Source organism: Teleopsis dalmanni, chromosome 1, assembly GCF_002237135.1.
Source record: "Teleopsis dalmanni isolate 2A chromosome 1, ASM223713v2, whole genome shotgun sequence".
Classification (NCBI taxonomy): domain Eukaryota; kingdom Metazoa; phylum Arthropoda; class Insecta; order Diptera; family Diopsidae; genus Teleopsis; species Teleopsis dalmanni.
This window is the reverse complement of record NC_051846.1, coordinates 172,631,764-172,652,472: the sequence shown is the minus strand read 5'-3', so window position 1 is coordinate 172,652,472 and position 20,709 is coordinate 172,631,764. Positions and strand designations below refer to the sequence as shown.

The 20,709-nt window shown below is 30.5% G+C and overlaps 1 long non-coding RNA gene across 4 annotated transcripts; it reads left to right on the top strand.

Annotated features, from left to right (window-relative positions):
- Positions 1 to 325: 325 nt before the first annotated feature.
- On the top strand, positions 326 to 20,208 carry LOC119670190. 4 transcript variants are annotated; one of them, XR_005251690.1, is made up of 3 exons: positions 326 to 612; positions 1,076 to 2,148; positions 19,792 to 20,208. It is a non-coding gene; the product is annotated as an uncharacterized LOC119670190 (long non-coding RNA). The 4 variants fall into 4 exon arrangements; XR_005251688.1 differs by lacking the exon at positions 19,792 to 20,208 and adding an exon at positions 14,281 to 15,011; XR_005251689.1 differs by lacking the exon at positions 19,792 to 20,208 and adding an exon at positions 11,269 to 11,376.
- The last annotated feature ends 501 nt before the right edge of the window (positions 20,209 to 20,709 follow it).

Genomic DNA, 20,709 nt, shown 5'->3' with positions numbered 1-20,709 from the left:
AATTATCAGAATTATATAAAAATATATTATATAAAAATATATATATCAAAATAATAGTAAAGGTAGGAATTTGACATTTCTGATATAACTCTCTGTATAACATATCATTTAGTCATGACGAACAAGGGCATAAAATTACCGTGATCATTCGTCATATGACTGTCTGTACTATATGGCTATAAGAACTGTTCTTTGGCTCAATGAATATAATAATTTTAAAAATAATATCTATTAAAAACATAGTAAACTATACATTTTTCTATTACAAAAATATTTATTTTTATAATTATTTTCATATCATATTTTCTATTTTCCTATTTTTTAAACGAAATTCATAAACTAATTTTAAACAGCATTCCGAATATTAGACTCTTCAATACCACAAAAAAAAAATTAAATTGGATCTAAAAAAACATTTAATTACCGAAAATGTCGGAAAATGTAATTGCAAAATTGTGTAACAAAAATTCATTTTATGAGACGGACTTCTACGCGTTTTTATGTTGGTATTATATGAAGAATCAGCATTCCGCTCTGACTGATATTATAGTGAACGCAATATGTCGCTGGTGTACAATGCCAGCAACGAGGAGATCACGGTTTATGGAGATGGTAAAAGCAAAATTATTTCTTTTAATATTATAATGTGTTGAACCATGTTATACAGACAGTCATGGTCAATTCAAATCTGACTTCGTTTCTGTCAAAAACTGAGAGTGAGAGAGAAAGAAATTTCGATTAAAATGTGGTCATGTCAAAACAGTATTGCCTTAGTAATAAGTACTACTTTAAATTAATAAAATTAATAATATATAAATGTGTAAGCATATCCATACAAAAAAAATTATCTGTTATATTTAGGAACAAGAAAACAAAAAAAAAATAGTAGTAAAGGTATGGAAAATTGTAATACAATTTAAATTGTGTTATGACTCTCTGTGTTACATGTCTCTTTATCGTGACCAAAAAGAATGTGAAATTGCATTGACCATTCGTCATATGACTGTTTGTACAACATGACCTTTGAAGATGCTATTTATTTGACTATTATCATTTATCCAAAATCTTATTACAGATAAGAAATGCAAAAATGATATATGACAAAAGGAGAAAGATATATACCTTTTTGCATCCAAATTTTCTTTAAGCATTCCTCAACCTTCAACTTTTATACTGTTTCTATTACAAAATAACCCTCAACATAATTTACTCAACTAAATGCAGTTTTATAAAGTGAATAAAAATTTATGTTACACGTTTCCTGATTGTTTTAACAACCGATTGGTGTTTGTAATCCAATGTTTTCGAACATGATTTGTGGCTAAGATCAACCCAAAATATTTGCTAAAATATAGGATAATAGGATTACCAGCAAAACAACAACTACAAATTCAACGATGCCACAATATCACACGTGCTCAGATTAAAAAAAAAATATCAGAAGAGAAGAAATTAAACAAAAACAAAATTAAAGAAAAATAGTGAAAGCAGAAAGTGTGAATACATAAAAAAAGACAAAAGGAAATAGTTAAAACATGGCCATGAATTACCGTAAAAACATGACCACAACCGGAGGCAAGCAAAAAAAAAGTGTTAAAATATCAAACAAAAAAGCTGAAAAACATTGTTACGTGGGCTCGGAATCATTTAATTTACTTCACAACAACAATAACAAACCAAACAACGGATTATTTAATAGACTAGGTCCACATTCAATACAGTAGCTTGGGTGCGATGGAATCGAGCAAGTACGACCGGGGTAGGCAAACAAGAAAACACAACGACAGAAACAACAATAAAAATTGTTCAGTAACGTAAAAATCCTAAAGCCGAAATTCAGTTTATCATTTCAATGAGAAGAGCCACACTGTGCTGGCCCACCTACGACCTCATTGAGTACAATTCATTTAAGTAAATTATCGCACAGAACACAGCCAAGCGGATTTTCACTGCACGTACGTGTACCTATGGCTGCATCCATTTTACTGCAATAGGGCCCAGCGTTCCTCAACCACCAATGCAGCAGCTGTTAAATTCGTTAACTGCTGAGCGTTTCTTTTTTTCCATTTTTCATTTTGGTGGAAATTGGAGCTGCCGTGGCAAAGAATATTTTAATCCATATGCTCTGTCGTGGACTATAATGGAACGGTAAGTAAACCAAACTCGCCTTGTATTGGCATTTAAAATTATTCATATTGTTGCTGTTGGAGTTGTTGAAGTTGTTGTGTTCAGTGCGATAGGTAGTTGTAGATCGATTTATATAGTTTATGCATGGATGTTCAAGTTTATGGGTAACATGCAACGGAAAGTTTTTGCTTGATGCGGTACAGAAATTGTGTAACATTTGTTGGTTATGTTGGAACTTGGTCAGATGATTTTATAATTTTTTGTTTTTATACTTTATTTTAAGTATAAAATTTAACTGCAATTGTAGGAAATAGTACCTTGAAGCATATTGAAATAATCAAAACCACATTAAATAATTTTTGGAAATTGTTGGTTAAGTTTAAATTGATTGCAGCGGTTTTTTGATAAAGTTATTTATAGGGTCCCCTTTCAAATTTACAGAAAGTTTACACATTTCTTAGTATAATAAATGACAAAATCATTTTCCGTAAAAAGTTAATACTTCCCGTAATTATTTTTTACGACTTATTTACTTGAGCATTATAGACACGAGTCGTGCTTAGCTGCGACAAGTAGCCTCCGTCTGCCAGTCTGATCAGTGGCTAGTCCAGTCGCCATTTGGTAGTACCGAAAGTCTTTATTTTGTCGGTCATCACATCAACACCGTTTTCTACCAGGTGGCACCAAATCAAACAATTTGTAGCCGGAACATTTTCTTCTATTCGTACGACATGGCCGTACACTTCCTCTTACAATTTATTCAATAATGTGCTAGTTTATTACTTTTATGTGCATTATCCAAGTTAAGAGATCAGTCGGGAATTTTGAATTCGTAATTATTCTGCGATTATGTAAAAATCATACAGACCAAAATATTTGTTTATAGAAGTGTTGTTTTTTCCGTAGTATGTATCCAGTGGAGTGGCGTGTATAAGAAATTGTTAAGTGATAGATTCTTCCTATACAGAGTCCAAGGTAATTTAACGTGATTACATGTCATTAAAGCTTAACTCTACACTTCTTTAACAGAGGTATTGGTATATTGATGGGGAGCACTACCTATCTAAAACATCTGATGTGCTTTGGGTTAAAAGTTCCAGTTAAAAGATGTGGCTCCACATTAAATGAAAACAAATAAATAAAGTCACTTTACTGTCATATATTTGGGTTTTAGCCATAATCCTCGCTTTACGACACCATTTATTAATTAGAACAGCCGAAGCTGGGGGTCCTGATCCCTGGGGTATCAGGTTTACACCTTTGGTCGAGAAATGCAGATTAAATACTTGAAACATTTTTTTTTTTTTTAACATTTACTGATTCAGAAAATTGAGAATTATAATCTTCCAATTTTAATTCTGCCACATCTATGCGCTACTCCAAATTACAATATATAATCTATTATTATATATAGTCTTAATTTATGTACACTTTAATATCAAATTTTTTCATACGTATTTCAGGTTACAGATACCACATATATCAATGAATTAATTATATATCATATATATTATCATATATCAATGAATGAAACAAAACTAAAACATAATTAAAGACTGCATTGTAATTGTGATATTTTAAAAAATTAATAGATAATTTCATATATTATATAAAAGTGTAAAGAGATATATCAAAATAAATATACCGATATACATTAAAATACTTAAACATATATAAATTAGATTTTTTTATAGATATCAAAATATATGTCATATACAGTTATATATCAAAATTTATATACATAGATATGTGTTAAAATATATACACAGACATATATAATTGAAAACATATGTACAGGTATATATTAAAATATTTGAACATACATATATACTATATATTGAAATTAATGTGCAAATATATATTACAATATTTACACATATTGATATATATATATATGTGAATAAATAAATATATAGATACATATATATAAAAATATACCGATGTCTATGTATCAAAATTTTAATATATATATTATTATTTTAAAATTTTTCATTCTCAAGCCTTTAAGAGAAAGCAACTTCAAAAAAATCCATACACAATAGGCATAAAATTAAGTACAAAATTATCCGTAATGCACATGTGTCATTTATGAGAAAGTAAGAGAACAGAGGGGCAATGTAAATAACATTGGCAATAACGCCGTTCCCGTACTCCTCAATATGCGTGCACTTCATAACTGCGTAAACAATAAATACACTAAATTATTAGAAGCTTAAGTGGGGCAACAAAAAATAAATCCCAATTTAAACATTACAAACTCATCGACGATGGAGGGTCGACGTGGGAAGTCAGATGTGTCATGGATGGTCGTCGACAACATATTTTGTTTCGGTAAAAATAATTTTTTTTGTGCTGCCGTTTCTTATCGTTATTAAGGGTAAAAGAACACACAGACTGGTGTACTAATGAAGCGAAGTGTGGTAATAATGCTACCCTTCGAAGCTCGCCCAGAAACGTTCAACGTTACTTCAACAAATTGTATCAATGAGGAAGTGGCTGTTACCAATGAACCATGCTGATGATGATTTCTTGCCTGCTGCAGCCAAAGTTCGCGGTACTTTTTTAGTTTTCCTTTAGATGCAGACTTTCCTTCTACTACTTAAATAGTAATGAATTTTGCCTTTTTTCTACATTTTGCTTTGGTTTTTTTTATTATATTTTGTTGTTATTTTTTTGATATTGTTTTTGTTATTGTATTGTTTGGAAACATGCCTCTCAAATTATTTGCGCATTCGAGCAGCTGTAAACGATTACTCAATGTGAACGGGTAAAAAATAAACGAATACCACCTACGTTTATCTACGTTATGGCACCTAACCTGTTTGTCTGCATGTGTGCGTGCGAGAAAGTTTGTTATTGTATTGAGAGTGAGGATAAGGTTAAGTATTATCATCATGTTGGCAATACCAAACGTAGCCAATTGGCAATGTTACCAATTTCTTCCCCTTTTTCCTTTTTTATATCGTCTTTTGGCGCTTGTGGTGCTTTACATTCGACAACTCAATAAAATGTGCTTTATGATCAGCAACAACAACAGCAACAACAACAACAACAACAAAAAGCCAACGCCAAGAAAATAAAATCAAAAACAATAAGAACAAAAAATAAAACAATAGCATTAACAGTAATAGTAACAGCAACAGCATCGAAGGCATTGAATGTAAACACTTGAATGTAAACAACAACAACAACAACAACAAAGGCTGTAAGAGAAACATTAAAGCAAATGCTGATACCTTCAAAGTACTAGACTCAAATCTGAGGTCTTTTGGAGCTCTTGTGTAAATTGCTTACAGTGTTGCCTTTTAACCAAAACTGAAAAAATTCACTTTAACTGAAAACAGATGCTGCGCTTGTTGCCCCCCTTTTTCTAGCATTGCCACAATTGATTTGCAATAATTTAGGTGGCTTTTTTTTCGTTGAATTTTTACACTTTTACTATTTTCACTCTGCAAAGATACCAATTGGTGCCATTGTTTTATTGTAGGCAAAAAGTGGGAAATCGTTTTATGATAACAGTTTAAGTTTTCATGTACATGTGCCGAAAATTATGTTTTGTTTTGTTTTTGCAATATTTTGGCAATCGGTTAAGTTACTTAACCTTAAATTGAAGCAAAAATCTTAAATTTCAAGTATTGAAATTAAGCGAATAAAATTTAAACAATTTTTAATTTTATATATAATTATATAGCAGATACGTGGACAAATGGGGTTTTGAGAATTTACATTTCAGAAGAGCTGTAATAATGTTTTGCATTGTAAAAGCAATAAATTGAATTTAAGTATATAATATAAATAAGTATAATTTAAATATTTTAAATAAGAAAAATGTGCGAACATAAAAGTCAAGTACAGCTTTGGGTTAGTTAACTAAAGTGCGTTGACTCTGAACTTCAAATTTGGCAGGACACGAGTTCGATTCCTGGTACTTGCAGTCTTAAAAAATTATATATATATAATAATTAAATACAAGAATTATTTCCAATACCACTGATGATGGGTATTTGGCAATACCCGAAACAACTATATGGTCAGTCAAAAATTCAATTAATTAAAATAATGAAAATGAATTTTTGTTGTTATAGTTCACTATTGTTCAAAAAATATATTTTAAATAAGTAAATATAATTAAATATATATTAAATATATATAAAATAAGTAAACTAATATAAATATCAGTTTAAAGAACGAAATAACTACTATAAGTACCTCAAATGTGAATAGGTTGTTGAAGTATAATGATATACAAACTTCAATTTACTAAAAAATTAAACTTTGTTGTAACTTAGAAATGATTCTATTAAAAAATTGTTAGTTTTGTTGTACGTGAATTTGGTATAGTATAGAGTACCTTTTTATCCATTACGTTAGACCTGATGCTTCACTTAGTGTCGCTTGTTCTTATAAGCAAACAAATGGTGGCATCATATGATCTTAGACTTAAAGTTACTTCACACACTGGAAGGCTGCTGATTACGACGATAGTTGCAATTATTATTTCTTCAGTCCTACTCTAAGAAATATTGATCACATATCTCCCTTTTTAATTTTGACAGGAAATTTGATGTCGATTTTCTATATAGAGACAGCTGTAGGGAGGTCCCTCATTAAGAGAGAGTTTAATCAAATATACTGACAGCTCAAAAAAGGTAGTAGATTTTATATAATATAAAATATATATATATGTATATTAGGGTGCCATTAAGGTATATGGGCAATTTTTTTTTCGTAAAATCGGTTGACGGCACCCCCCAGATCGGTTCATTTTACTAAAAAAATAATCTGTGTAAAATTATGGTTCAATTGGATAAGTGGATATGGTGCCCCAAGAGCCTCAAAGATTAGAAAATAACGATTTTTTTCATAAAATTCATCTTTGATTGCTTATATCTCCGACATATTTATTTTTACATAAAAACTGTCTTCCTAAAAGTTATAGATCTATTAAAAATAAACAATTCACTCATACATTTTCTGTATTTCTAATAGTTATTGAATAAAAGCAAATACAAGCTGAAATCCCCCTATTAAATTTAGGTAAGTTCAATGAATGAATTGCCTACTAAATTTGCTAGAAAATAAGTCCAATACTTGTATAGTTATATACATAAGTGAGTTTCTGTATTATTCATTGGAATGCGAAGTGAATTTTAATTAAAAGTGATTACATTAAAAAGTGTACAAGTCTGAAAGCCCAAATGTTGAACTATTTAAACGATTTCAGAAGTTTTGGCCGAAAATAAACGTTGATAAGTTTACAGTCGGCTTAGAAAATGAAAAAGTAAGAAAATCGTTAAATATGGATGATGTGTTACGAATTACAAGTTTCCTTTATAAGATTCGTAAGGATAACCAACCAAGAGATGATTATAGGGAACTTCTGGAACTTGCATTAATGTTTTTAGGAGAAAAACCGAACTGTACCATAAAGTTTCGACCTCCTGGAGCTATACATCATGCAAGATGGATGGCGAAAGCCATGCATGTATTAAAAATATTTTTATTTAGGAAAGAGTTCAAATTATCTACAGAAGAAGAAAATGCTCTTTGCGATATATGTATATTTATTACTAAAGTGTATGTTGAAGTATGGTTTAATACTTTGTCATCAGTCAAAGCTCATTTTCAAGATTTTAATCTTCTTTCTATTCTCAGTCAATATCAATAAATTGTATTTATTATTTAAGCTCAAAGCTTGTTCATTTTGCTTTTTTGGATTTAAATATATCACCTGAGACAAAGAAAAAGATGGTTTCAAATTTGAATATAGATAGTGATGACAAGGAAGTCAGGAGAGTATCAATAGATCGCGCAAAAATAACTTTCCAAGTTGTAATAAGGATACTTTGCTCCAGCAACTTTAACTAAAATAATAAATATTATGTCTGACAAACCTAGAATTAGTACTTTTTTATTATAAGAAAGATTAAATTTTGGAAATATTGAATGTATTTTAAATTTTTTAGAAATATTAAATTTGTTGTAAAGCTGAAGTGGACAATTACATTCATAGTACTTTCAAAGCTAGCAATCGGGTGACTTCAACTTATTTTTTGTTTTATTCAATAACTATTAGAAATACAGAAAAACTTTGTATGAGTGAATTGTTTATTTTAAATAGATCTATAACTTTTAGGAAGACAGTTTTTATGTAAAATTAAATATGTCGGAGATATAAGCAATCAAAGATGAATTTTATGGAAAAAATTGTTATTTTCTAATCTTTGAGGCTCTTGGGGCACCATTTCCACTTATCCAATTGAACTAAAATTTTACACAGATTATTTTTTTAGTAAAATGAACCGATCTGGGGGTTGCCGCGGGCAATTTTCCGACTTTCGAAAATTAATGGCACCCTAATGTATATATTATAGACTTTCAAATCACATCAGGTTTTCTCAGGCGGGAGTGTTTGGTATTAAAGAAGTTATAGCTTATCTGGAAGTAGATATGTTAAATAGAAGTATATGCATCGTATCACACAGTCGAGTAGCTTTAAAGCCGTTCAGCTCAGTTACCATTCAGTTAGTTGTCAATACACGGTTTTTGATTACTACACTTCTCTTAATGAGATTTTGACACACTTTAAGATTCCTCTACTATTAGTTCCAAGTCATTGGAATAATTTCAATAATTGCAAGACAAACGAGCTGATCAAAGATGGTGCTTCAAATAATCATATGGAACACCTGAAGTATCTGGAAATACCGCTGGCTTTATACACATATTTGTTGAATTCCTTTTATAGTATGGAAAGACTCAATGATATGCAGGCAATTATATGCAATATGACCGAGTTCCATTAAAATAAATATTGCAATTTCATTGCAATGTCCATAAAGGTATCCATCTCATTGTTGGTTTGTTGACTATCATAACTGTTTATGTAAATATGTTAGAAGCACCTTTTTAATCATTTTTTTAGCAGTTATGTGGAGGACAATGATAATGTCTGATATTCGTTTTGTAATTGCCTATCACCCGCAGGTCATCGATTGAGGTGCATACTTTTTTTGACAAATTGGTAAGCTTCAGGATTTACCTTTAATGATAATTTCACTATTTGTTAAATGCTCAAGATGTTCAATGTGGTTTTGAAACCTCTGAGTTCTTATACGTGAACACAATGATGAGACAATTGGCTTAAGTGGGGATCCTTAGAATTTAACCTACCATAATCTACCTACAAGTAATTATAACTTAGATTTCAACAAAATTATTTTTGTATTTACCATATTTTAATGTAGAAGAGATACATATAATAAAATATAAAGAGCAATATTTTAAGAATAAAATACGATAAAATTGAACTTATATAGCATAAAAATAAATCAAAAATTATTATTTTTACTATTATTATTTTTAAATTACTGTTTATTAGTATTTTTTTTTTTGCGGCAAGGAGGAGTGGAATGCCTACGCACTGACCACCTTCCGGCGCCCTGGAAGGTGAGCTAAACCACTCCCCCTCATTCCTAGAGACCTTTTTCTACCCCGGGACTACGTTAGTATTACTTCGAGGTAGGGTCATTATTAGTCATTTAAGACTTCCATCGGTGTGCCATGCGTCCAGGCTCCGCTACTGTTGCAGATAATTAATCTTGCCCTACAGTCTACTTTTTCCAATCTCAGAGTATGTGTTCCGGCTCTCATTCGTGCTCTTCGTTTAAGATTAGATTGCGTCCAGATCTTTCTTCTTTTCCCTTAGCACATTTCGGATGAATTGCATAATTTTGTTCCAATTTTCTGCTCGTTCTATCATTTTTTCTACAATATTATCGACTGTAAAGTGACCTATATATCCTGCAAGTAGTGTTCTTTCTCCACGCCATCTTTCGCAATTGAAGAAAGTATGCTCAGCATTGTCTTCGACTGGTCCGCAATATATACAGTAGGGCTGCTCTGCTTTTTGCATTCTGTATAGATATTTTCGAAAATATCCATGACCAGATAGGAACTGTGTGACATAATAGTCAATCTCGCCGAAATTTCTTTCCGTCCACGACTTTACGTTCGGAATCAGCTTTGCCGCCCATCTTCCTCTTAAATCGGAGTTCCACCGTTGTTGCCAGATCTGAAAAGTTTGTTCTCTTATATCTTGAAGGTCTGCTGATTTTCTTTTACTCTGGGTAGGACCTCTCACGTTAGCCATCAGTCTTCCTAGCATCGTAACAACTTTGCTTGCTTTTGCAGCTGCTTGTTTTATTTGAGCCCAATAAATCAAGTTAGAGTCTAGTTTCACCCCCAAGTATTTGATCTCCTTTTTCATATATAAGGTGCTGTCGCCAACGAGCATTCCAATTTCCAACGGTATATTACGTTTAGTGAGTACTAGCAATTCAGTCTTTTCGGTGGCGAGTTTAAGACCGTGTGCATTTAGCCAATTTTGCGCTTGTATTATCACCATGTTGAGCTTCCGCTGAGCGTTTTCCGTATTTCTTGCCGTAATTACTGCTGCGATATCATCTGCAAAAGCAACGAGGTGTGTGTCATCAGGCATCTTGGATTATAGGATTCCATCATATACCACGTTCCACAAATCGGGGCCCAAAATAGATCCTTGTGCTACACCTGAGTTGATACATTTTTCTCTTTGTCCTTCCTGAGTATCATAGACAAGTAGGCGATCTTTCAAGTAGCTGCGGATCATCTTCATTAAATACGGGACAATTCTGAATTTAGTACCTAGAGATTTTAGAATACTTTTCCACTCCACTCTACTGTTTATTAGTATTAAGAAGTCCTAGATTAAAAATATTGTGCTAATTATTAACTATCTAACAAAATTCAGTTCTTGTCAAGTACAAAGTACACTTTTCACTTTATTTATGCAAGCAGTCAATATTCAATCTCGCTTCAATATATAAAGTTAAAAGAATAGAACTTAAATTATTATTTTAAGTAATAATAATTATTTAAAATTTAATAAAAATTATTTAATATTTTATTATTTATTGTTAATAAAAATAACAGCAACAAAAATGTGAAAGAAGCAATTTAAACAAAAAAAAAACACAAAAATAAATTGCACTAAAATAACAATAAACACTAAAATAAATTGCAACGCTAAATAATTGCTTTTAAAAAAAAACCATTACATTAATTTAATTATATATTAAACATATTTATTAATGTTTGAAGGACGTCTCAATTTTTTTCGACTTGATATATACTGAAGAACTGAGGATTCTATTACTTAGGAGCATTCTAACTTTCTCACTATTAAAGTGTAAGGAACATATTTATAAGTTACGAAAATAGTTTCACTGAAGATGTCGAAATATCAAAAAAATATTTCAAATATATATAAATTGTTTTTAAATATAAATCATAAATTATTGTTTTTTTGTTTCTATTTAAATGACCAATTAGCTCGCTAGTAATCTATTATATCATATTTTTGATCACAAATTAAATAGAATATTTTGGAAATAGATATATAAATTTTATTTTTCATAAAGTTGTAAAAAAAATAAAATAAAAAAGGTCTTTAGTTACTTTACTATACGGCTGTATAACCAATAAATCCAATAATTAAAAGTGATTATATGCTAAGCTCTGCTCATTATTTTAGAAAAATAAAACTCAATTGCAGCTTTAAAACTTAAAAGTTGGAAATAAATGAAATTCTTTTAATACTTAATGCAAACAACTTCACAAAGAAGATAAAGTCCTTTCAGAGTAACACCTTAACTGTTTAAATTTAGAAACCAAACTTGAAAGTTGAAATAGAATCCTTGAAAACTTTGTTATACCTACGATGTCTCCCACATAAATGATAAGCCACAATAACAAATATTCAAAGGCAAGGATATCGCTTACTCAACTGCTTAAGTTGAGCGCTAAGGTTCACGTTTGTTGTTTTTGTTGGTCTTTAAAATTTAGTAAAACTTTTTCGAAAGTACGGAGCAGAAGTGAGAAGACAAAACTATTTGACGCTTGACACACGCACCAAAAAATGTTCCCTTGTGAGAATGCAAAGTGATTATCCTGCAAAGAAGCGATTAATCATACGCGCGTGATTATCACAAACAGGCGACACATTTTAAGTGCGAAGAACGTGATCGATTTAAATGTACCAAGAAAAAAGAACAAAAGTATTAGTTAAAAAAAATTAATTTAAAGAAATTTATCTTAGCAGTTCTGATTTAAGAACTTTAATAATATACTCTCTTCTTAATTTAGAATAATTATTAAATTTACTGGAAGTCTGGAAAAATTGTTTAAATGCTCTTATTTACTGATAGTATATCATTTTATTGTATTTTAAAAATGAAATACAATATTTAAGCTCAAATATTGCAATATTTACGTTTTTGCAAAATACAAAAGCCTTTGCAAAACAAATTTAACTAAGGTAGACTGAGAAACGTGATTACACTTTGTGCAAAGATATTTATGCGTAAGTGGTAGTTAATGGTGATTTTGATGTGCTTGTGATGTGTGAATGTATGCTGGTGACGATGATGATGATGTGATGTTTGCAAATAATAAATTTTATCATTTGTCAGCAGTTAAACGATTGCAAACGTGCGATGCACAAGTGATGAATTCATAATTCATTGCACACAAATACAAAGCCTGGCAAACACTAGCAACAGCACAAACTATTTCCGTTTCCGTTCATTTTTTTGTTTGTTAATGCACAATTGACAAACACGATAGGAAAATATAAAAATAGAAAATAATAGAAAAAAATTGTGAAAAAAATCTAGTGTCAAAAACTGTCAAATGTTGCGTGCGATTCAGCAATAAATCGTCAAGTTTATTTGAAGTGTTTATTGAATCCGTGACAGCATTTTTACCGCCAATGCCATTTCACTTCCAACGAGTGTGCCAGAGTTTACACAGTTCACTCTTTCTCCCACACTCGTCACTCGTTACTTTTTTCTCGATGGACAAATATTTGCACTATTGGTGAATGCTGAATGCTCTTTCCTTCCTTATGTGCCGATTGTCCTTTTTTTTCCTCGTAGTATTTTTTTCTACTTTCAAATAGCATGGAAGGCTGTGAAAATCCTTTCAACATGTACGAAATGTAGGAAATGTTAAAATATTTGCTCAAGGATTCGTGAATCACACAACGTGGACGTGGTGTTATGATGTATTCTGGATTTGTTGGGATTTGTGCAATTTGTAGTTGGCAATGTTAATGCATGGCAGTTCATTTGTACGTGTGCTTGTTGAAACTGGCAAGGATTGATGCAATTCTACGTGTTCATATAGTTCATATAGTATGATTTTTTGGTCTTTATCGAATTTTTTCTATTTTTTATATATAGTGTGTAAGTTGATACTATTTGTCTAAGGATATTGTTTTATGGTAAGAGAAGCGAGTGAGTGATATTAAATTGTAACTGATGCCTTATGTATCAGTCAACAGGCAACAGATGCTTCCTGGAAGTTGAGACATATTTTAGCTTGTCATGCTGTACTTATCTATGTTGGTGCAGTTATTTGGATATATTATTTTTTTTGTTAAACATTTATTTTATCTTTTTATAAAACTAACAATAAAGTAATTAAATCGTAATATAAATTTTTTTTTTGATTATTTTATAAATTTTTTGGAAAGCACAGTCTTGCTTAATTGCCAATTTATCAATTTCTTAGGAAAATAATACGAATCACGAGAATGCTTTTTACTAATTAAATTTAATTTTCAAATTTAATATACGAAACTGAAAAAAGACGATCTAATGTTCTTCTCTACATCATTTATTTCTTATATAAATATTTTTTTGTATCAATTGTGTCAAGGTTTCGGACGTACTTAGACGAAGAAGCGCAATCATACTCTATCTCTGTGAATGCACAGCCTAACAGAAAGAACCGATTTTTAGTGAAGTACTTTTTTTACCAGATTTTTCAACAGTGAAGATAAAAGATCAGTTAACTTTACTGTACATAAACTTTACTATATGAATTCAGTTTATCTGCAGGGGTTTCTTGTAAGGAAAATTGTATGAAAAAAGGCATACAATTGCTAACTATGTGAGACGGAAGGAAATATGTCAGTTACTTATTGTAACCAATTATCCAAAAGTTTGACTGTAAAATAAGATTCACTTTCTCCACCACCAGAAGTTAATAGAACTAAATTAGAGAAAAAAGTTTACAATTTACTAAAAGATTTTCTTTTAAACTTTTCAGGAAATGAAGACCTCAGAACAAATCAGGGAAGAAACGCCGTTTCTTTTTTTTAATTTCGAAGGTTAGGTTCTTCCGGCTGTACTCTAATAGAACACAATATCTCTCATCTTAAACGGTGATTACTCCATGAAATTGGGAAGTGTTAATATAATTTTACAACCAATTGCATATCAGTAAAAACATTAAAAAACATAATGAAATTATCTCCGTTGTCAAAAGATATCGAAGTAGAGGACAAAAAAATACACTAAGATTGGAACGTGTACTGCATTGGACTTGTTACACGAATGCATTGGACTTGCAGCAACGAACTAACTCAAAACCGAAATCAAACAATGGATGCAACAGTAGTCTTAAAGCAGATGCCCACCTTACTTTAAGGAACAAATGGATTTAACAAAAAGAAGCGCTATTAGAAAATTTCTACTAACAAAGCTACATAGTGCTACTATAAATACTACCTTAAGTAGTTAAATAGATATAAGATAGGACTATGGAAAATACTGAATTCTTGTAAAGACTACTGGCTTTACATTCGAATGATATAATACAAAATAAGTAAGTGCAAAAGTAGACCATGATGACGGAAGAGTGGCAGTTTGTTGTGTTAAATTGGTGCAACAGATAAACATAAAGATCTTTTATAAATAATTTTCCTGACTTTTCATCCACACTATATGTATATCTATATATACATAATTACAGTAAGGTAATGGTAAAGTGCTAGTTTGTAGAACAGTTCTTCTATAAGAGAGAGAGAGAGTGAGAGAGAGAGAGAGAGAGAGAGAGAGAGAGAGAGAGTGTAGTGTAACAAATATAAACAAAGGCTTAGAAGAAAGTCAGGTTTTCAGACAAAGGATTTGGCTTATCATTCGAACAATATAATATGAACTATCATGAAAAGTATTTTATTATAGTAAAGTTGTGATTGCCGTTAGTCCAAATGCAGCAGTGCTGCCGTCAGCTGTAATCTACTAGTAGGCAACTTTTTAGTTTTGAACAAGCTAAGTCGTTCAGTTAATGTTTGATAGCCGTTCAAAGCAGACAACCTCGTAAATTTTTACGAAAATGGAATAAAGTGAATTTCGTGTGCTGATTAAACATTATTGGCCAAAATCCACGAATTGGGATACGAACTGCTACCTCATCCAGCATATTCTCCAGATTTAGCCCCTTGCAACTATTTTCTGTTTCCAAACCTAAAGAAATGGCTGGGCTGTAAGAGATTTGAGTCGAATGAAGAATTCATAACCAAAACAAACGCGTATTTTGAGAGCTTTGAGAAAACCTATTATTTGGAGGGAATAAGAAAATTAGAACAACGCTGGACTAAATGTATCGAGCTAAAAGGTGATTAAGTATTAAATTTTTATATACTTTTACGAAATCGTACTTTTTAAAAATGTACGATTATTTTAGTTTGTTTGAAGTAGTAGTTTTAGTTTCTAATAAACTTAGATGCTAAAGGTGATCGATGTTAGTATTTTTGCTTGTGTGAATTGAACGATGTCGATATTAAATGTACATGTCAATTAAGGTAATGAAAATATCTTAAATAATTAATGGCTCCTTTTATGATATTATCAACATTTTAACGATATGAAAAAGTATATTACATGTATTGAAAATCGACTAAACATCAATTAGTCAATTTTTCATTAACTTTACATAGATGCAATATGCAACTTAAATATGTCGAATAGTAGCTCTCAAAATAGTAGTTTATTCAACATTTTTGTTTTGTTTGAAGAACTTCAAAGTATATCAGTCCTTTATATACAAAAAAAATTATATAAAATACTAAACTTCTTGTGTTGTTAACAATTGCTTAATCAAGCATTAACCGAAAGTGCCCTTAAACAAAAAGTTAAGATTTATATAAAAGCACTTCAACTCCATACCGAAGCCACTTGGTGAGCACTTGAAGTAGAACAAAGTTTCATTGCAAGCTCAAGGAATAGAAGACAGGAGAAGTTTTTTGGATTTATTTTTTATTTGTGGATTTTTAAAAAAAAATGTTTAAACTCAACAAAAAATAAAGCATATTTAAAGTACTTAAGCTGATGGCTTACTTGTTCGAAATCCTTTACTAATGTAAAATATCACAAAAAAATTTAATCAGTGTATAAGAAAAAAGGAGTCAAAGTCAAAGGCAATGGCAAAAATTAAAACAATGCAACACTAATTGCGCGACATAGAAAAAATGCAATAAAATAAAGTGAAAAGGAATTTATGCATCCTTAACTCAGGACTTTAGGAATGAACAAAGAAAACCAGCTGCACGCGACATCCTGGCACCAGCAACATTAAATATTCTCCACCAAAAATAAAAAAGAAAAAAAAAAGAAATGGATTCAATTTAGTAACATTTTCGTATTTCTGAGTTATTTAAAGGCTTTTCTCATGTAAATAAAAAACAATTTGGTGTATTTTTAGAAATGTTATCCTTAAACTACTGCCAAGTATCATAAATTGACTTGTTAAGCAAATCGCATCTGTTTAATTGTAGTCTGACAACAACAACAAAATTGTGAATTTATAAAAAAAAAATAATGATTTTCCTCACTTTCGCTTAACCTAAATATTTCAACCACAAAAGTAAAATGTAATTTATTTAAAATTAAAAACACGTACCAACAATTGAATTTCTTCCAAAGGGACTTCGCCGATGAGCTCTTACAGCAACGATTATACGAACATGGTCATAGTGACGCCTCAGCAACGGATTAGCTTCTTAAGTAGCATGAGATATATATTCGTACATATCTCTTTAAAATGACAATTTCAAATTCAAATTCATCAGATGACTCCTTAAATTGCCATTCACATTGCGCCAATTTCCGACATTTTTATTATTGTTATTGCAGTGTTAATGGCGTCCACAGTAGAAAAGTCCCGTCGGACAGGACATGAACTAAAACAGCTTTCTGTGGTTTCAAGCCATTTTATTGATACTGCTCTAGCATAGAACAAACAACATCAACAACATTAGCAACTTAAATCTCATGTCCTTGCTCTTCCGCTGCCTTCGCAAAGGAGCAAATTCAATTGTGGTTGTTGCTCTTCTTATTGCTTCATTTGTTCCCGTTCTCTTCCTTCTTTTAATAAAATCGTTAAGAAAAATAGTGATAAAACGTTTGATGAATACTAAAATAAATTTCAATTGAATTGTTTGTAAAATTTTGAAATTGTTTTTCGACTGAAATAGAGCAGCAGCGAAGATAAGATACTTCTGTAAATTGCCGAAAGCCAAAACTAAGATATTTCTTTACCGAAATTGGTTGCAATCCTCTTCGCAGCTTATAAATTGGCTCGTTTGCAGTTAATTCTATTTTTGCATTAAGCAAAAAGGATTTGTAATTTAAAACAAAAAGGGTTTCATTACTGGATTTATGATTTAATTTATTAAATGGCTTAGTTGTGCGAGAAATGCTTTGTTTTTATAATTTGAGCAGTGAAATAAAGTTGTTTAGAAATATATTACTGCAATACTAAAGTACAGTTAAAATTGCACTGTACAAACTAAAACAATTATTAAATTAAATTTAATCAAATAAAATTTCAACAAAATACTATATTAGGAGAAATCTTCTATAGTTAACAAAGAAGCTTATCTGAATATACATATGTATATATGGAACAGTAAAATTATACAGCATTTAGAATATCTTATACTCTTCAAGCTCTCATTAAAACGAATGAATGAAATTAACTCTTAAGTGTGTCTTAGCTAAATTAGCTAAAATTACAAAAAGAAAAACTCTGAGCTACAAATTTGACAGGGTACGTGTTCAACCCTTGGTACTTGCAGTTTTAAACAATTATTTGCAAATAATTAAATACAAAAAAATAAATCCAAGACCACTAATGATGGATATTTGATAATACTCGAAACAGCTCTATGGTCAGCCAAAAATATAATTAATTAAAATAATATATAAAATTTTTGTTCGTAGCTCACTACTTTTCGAAACTTCTCTTGTAAAAAAAGAAATGAATGCTGAATATTTTATAAAAAGTTAAATGGCATAGATAAAATATGTTTTTAAATTTGATAGGTGGACATTGAAAGGTGGTCATAAATAGATATTTAAAGGTTTGAGGACTAAAGATGGAAATAATAGATTAAAATGGTACAACTATGTAACTGTTCCTAAGTATCCCAATGTGACCATAAATTTGGTGATCTAGAGAATAAAGTGTACAGAGTCCAGAATTGTTTAACGTGTTAACCTGCCTTGAAGGTTGAACACCGCGGCTAATGGAGCCGAAAAATACCCCTTTAGAAATTCCAAGAAATTTTCACCGACACCAATTTAAGTTATGGCGAAACCTACCGATACCTCTGTTGATCTTTGGGTCACAGCATCTAGTGTTAATACACAGCTCCATACCGAATGAAAGTAAAATACAATAATTCGTCGACACTGCCCCTAGATATACACCTCCGTTCGGGTGTATATCTGCTTTTTCGCTACTAATAATAATAATACGTTTCTCACTAATATTTCCACTCCAAACAGTGTCGAAGTTGTGCCGGGATTTTAGTCGCTAATTAGGACATGCATGCCTTAACTCGGGAATATTCTAACCCCTTCACTACAGAGGGAAGAGAGTAAATTATGCAAAGTGAAAATATAATTATTAATAATTTTTTTTTATTTCTATACACAGTAGAAATTGAATACTTATCGAATACTTAAGATATATTTAGCTAAAGTGAGGTAGAGTTTTCACTTTTATGTTATGCACTTACGAAATCAGTCTAATATGGCGATTCGAATGATAAAAGATTGATCAATTTTATGATATGAACATTCATCAAAAAGGTCATGGCGATTCGAATGATAAAAGTTAGCTATTCCATAATGAAGAAAAAGCTTACAAACTAGTGTTTTTTCATGAAATTGTTAACAAAATTGACACAAAAGTTTATAATAATAATTTGAGTTTATTGTTTTATCAGTTTGGCTGTAATTAATAAAAAAAACTAAAGCCTTCATGGACAATTTTTGGATCTACGTTCCTCTCAATAACATAGAACAAAGCCTTTTAACTCTATCTGGGTGTGTTAACTGAGTTTATTGGTTATCAGTTTAGATAAAATTAAACAATAAATATCCTATCGTATATTAAAAAACTATCACTAACACCTTTTTGTCCGATTTATGCACCTGTATTCACCCCGAAATTGGACGAACCCGTTTAACACCATTCTTTAGTATTTTATTCCCAACCAGAATAATAGTGTTTGATCTGATTCTGTTCTCATTGCTTTAAATATGACATAAAGAGGTCTTATATTTCTATATTTAATTTAATACTTTTGATAAATTTAACTTTTTACAATATGACTTAAGTTTTTAGTTATAAGATCTCTGCTTCTAATCTTTGTTGAATAATGGAAAAAAAGCTTCGAAAAATGTTTTATGTATTTTTTGCCATAAAAACTTACTTTCACAACAGAATCAATTTCACTTTTAATTTAAAATTTGTTTGTTTTAAATATAGCCGGGGGCAGTAAAACATATCCAGGAAAACAAGTGAAATAAAAGAAAAAAAATCCAAAAAAAAATCCAAAAAAATTTTCGTTGAAAAAATGTACCACTGATGAATAATCAAAAATGGGAAATGAAAAACTTTCCACTTTCACATGTGTGAAAAGTTTTAACCTTTAAATCCATTGCTTGCTGAAGCTCAAAAATTGCAACAAATTGATTAAAAAGGTATGAACACATGACCTGCGAACGAGTTGACGAAAGTTCACAAAAATATTTCAACAATATATGAACTCGGCTGGGTTTAGTGAAAATATTTAAATATATGAACTACCAAAAATTCTGAAAAAATCGAAGAATAACTAAAGAGCGCCTGGAGAGCAAATTTCTGCAATGAAACCGTGAAATTGAAAGAAACACAAAGTTTTCAAAAAGTTTTTTATTTCAATTTTGATGAATATTTTACATTATTAAACTGCTTTATGTAAAACATTTTTAAACATAAAATATATATTTTAGTATTTATGTACATATGGTATAAAGTAGGTATATATAAAATTTAAATTTATAAAAATATATGTAAAGTTTTTGTTGATGTTTAGTTACTCTTTGACTTTGTGGCACACAAGCAACAATAAAGCAACTTCAACAAATTTAATGCTAAATAGTCCAACAATGATGACGTTTGTCCGTCCGATCCACTTTGTCTAATTTGGAGTGTCGAAATACTTCAAAATTTGGCATTTCCAAAGCATTTGTGCCGCATTCACATACGCCCGCATTGACTTTGGCTTGTGCTGTGATGTGTCTGCAAAGTTTTCAATACTTTGGCCGAACATGATGCGCACAACTGAGACCTGCATATTCATATCTAAATACAAATAGGAATGGCTAAATAGAAGAAGAAAAAAAATCGACTAAACAAAAAAAA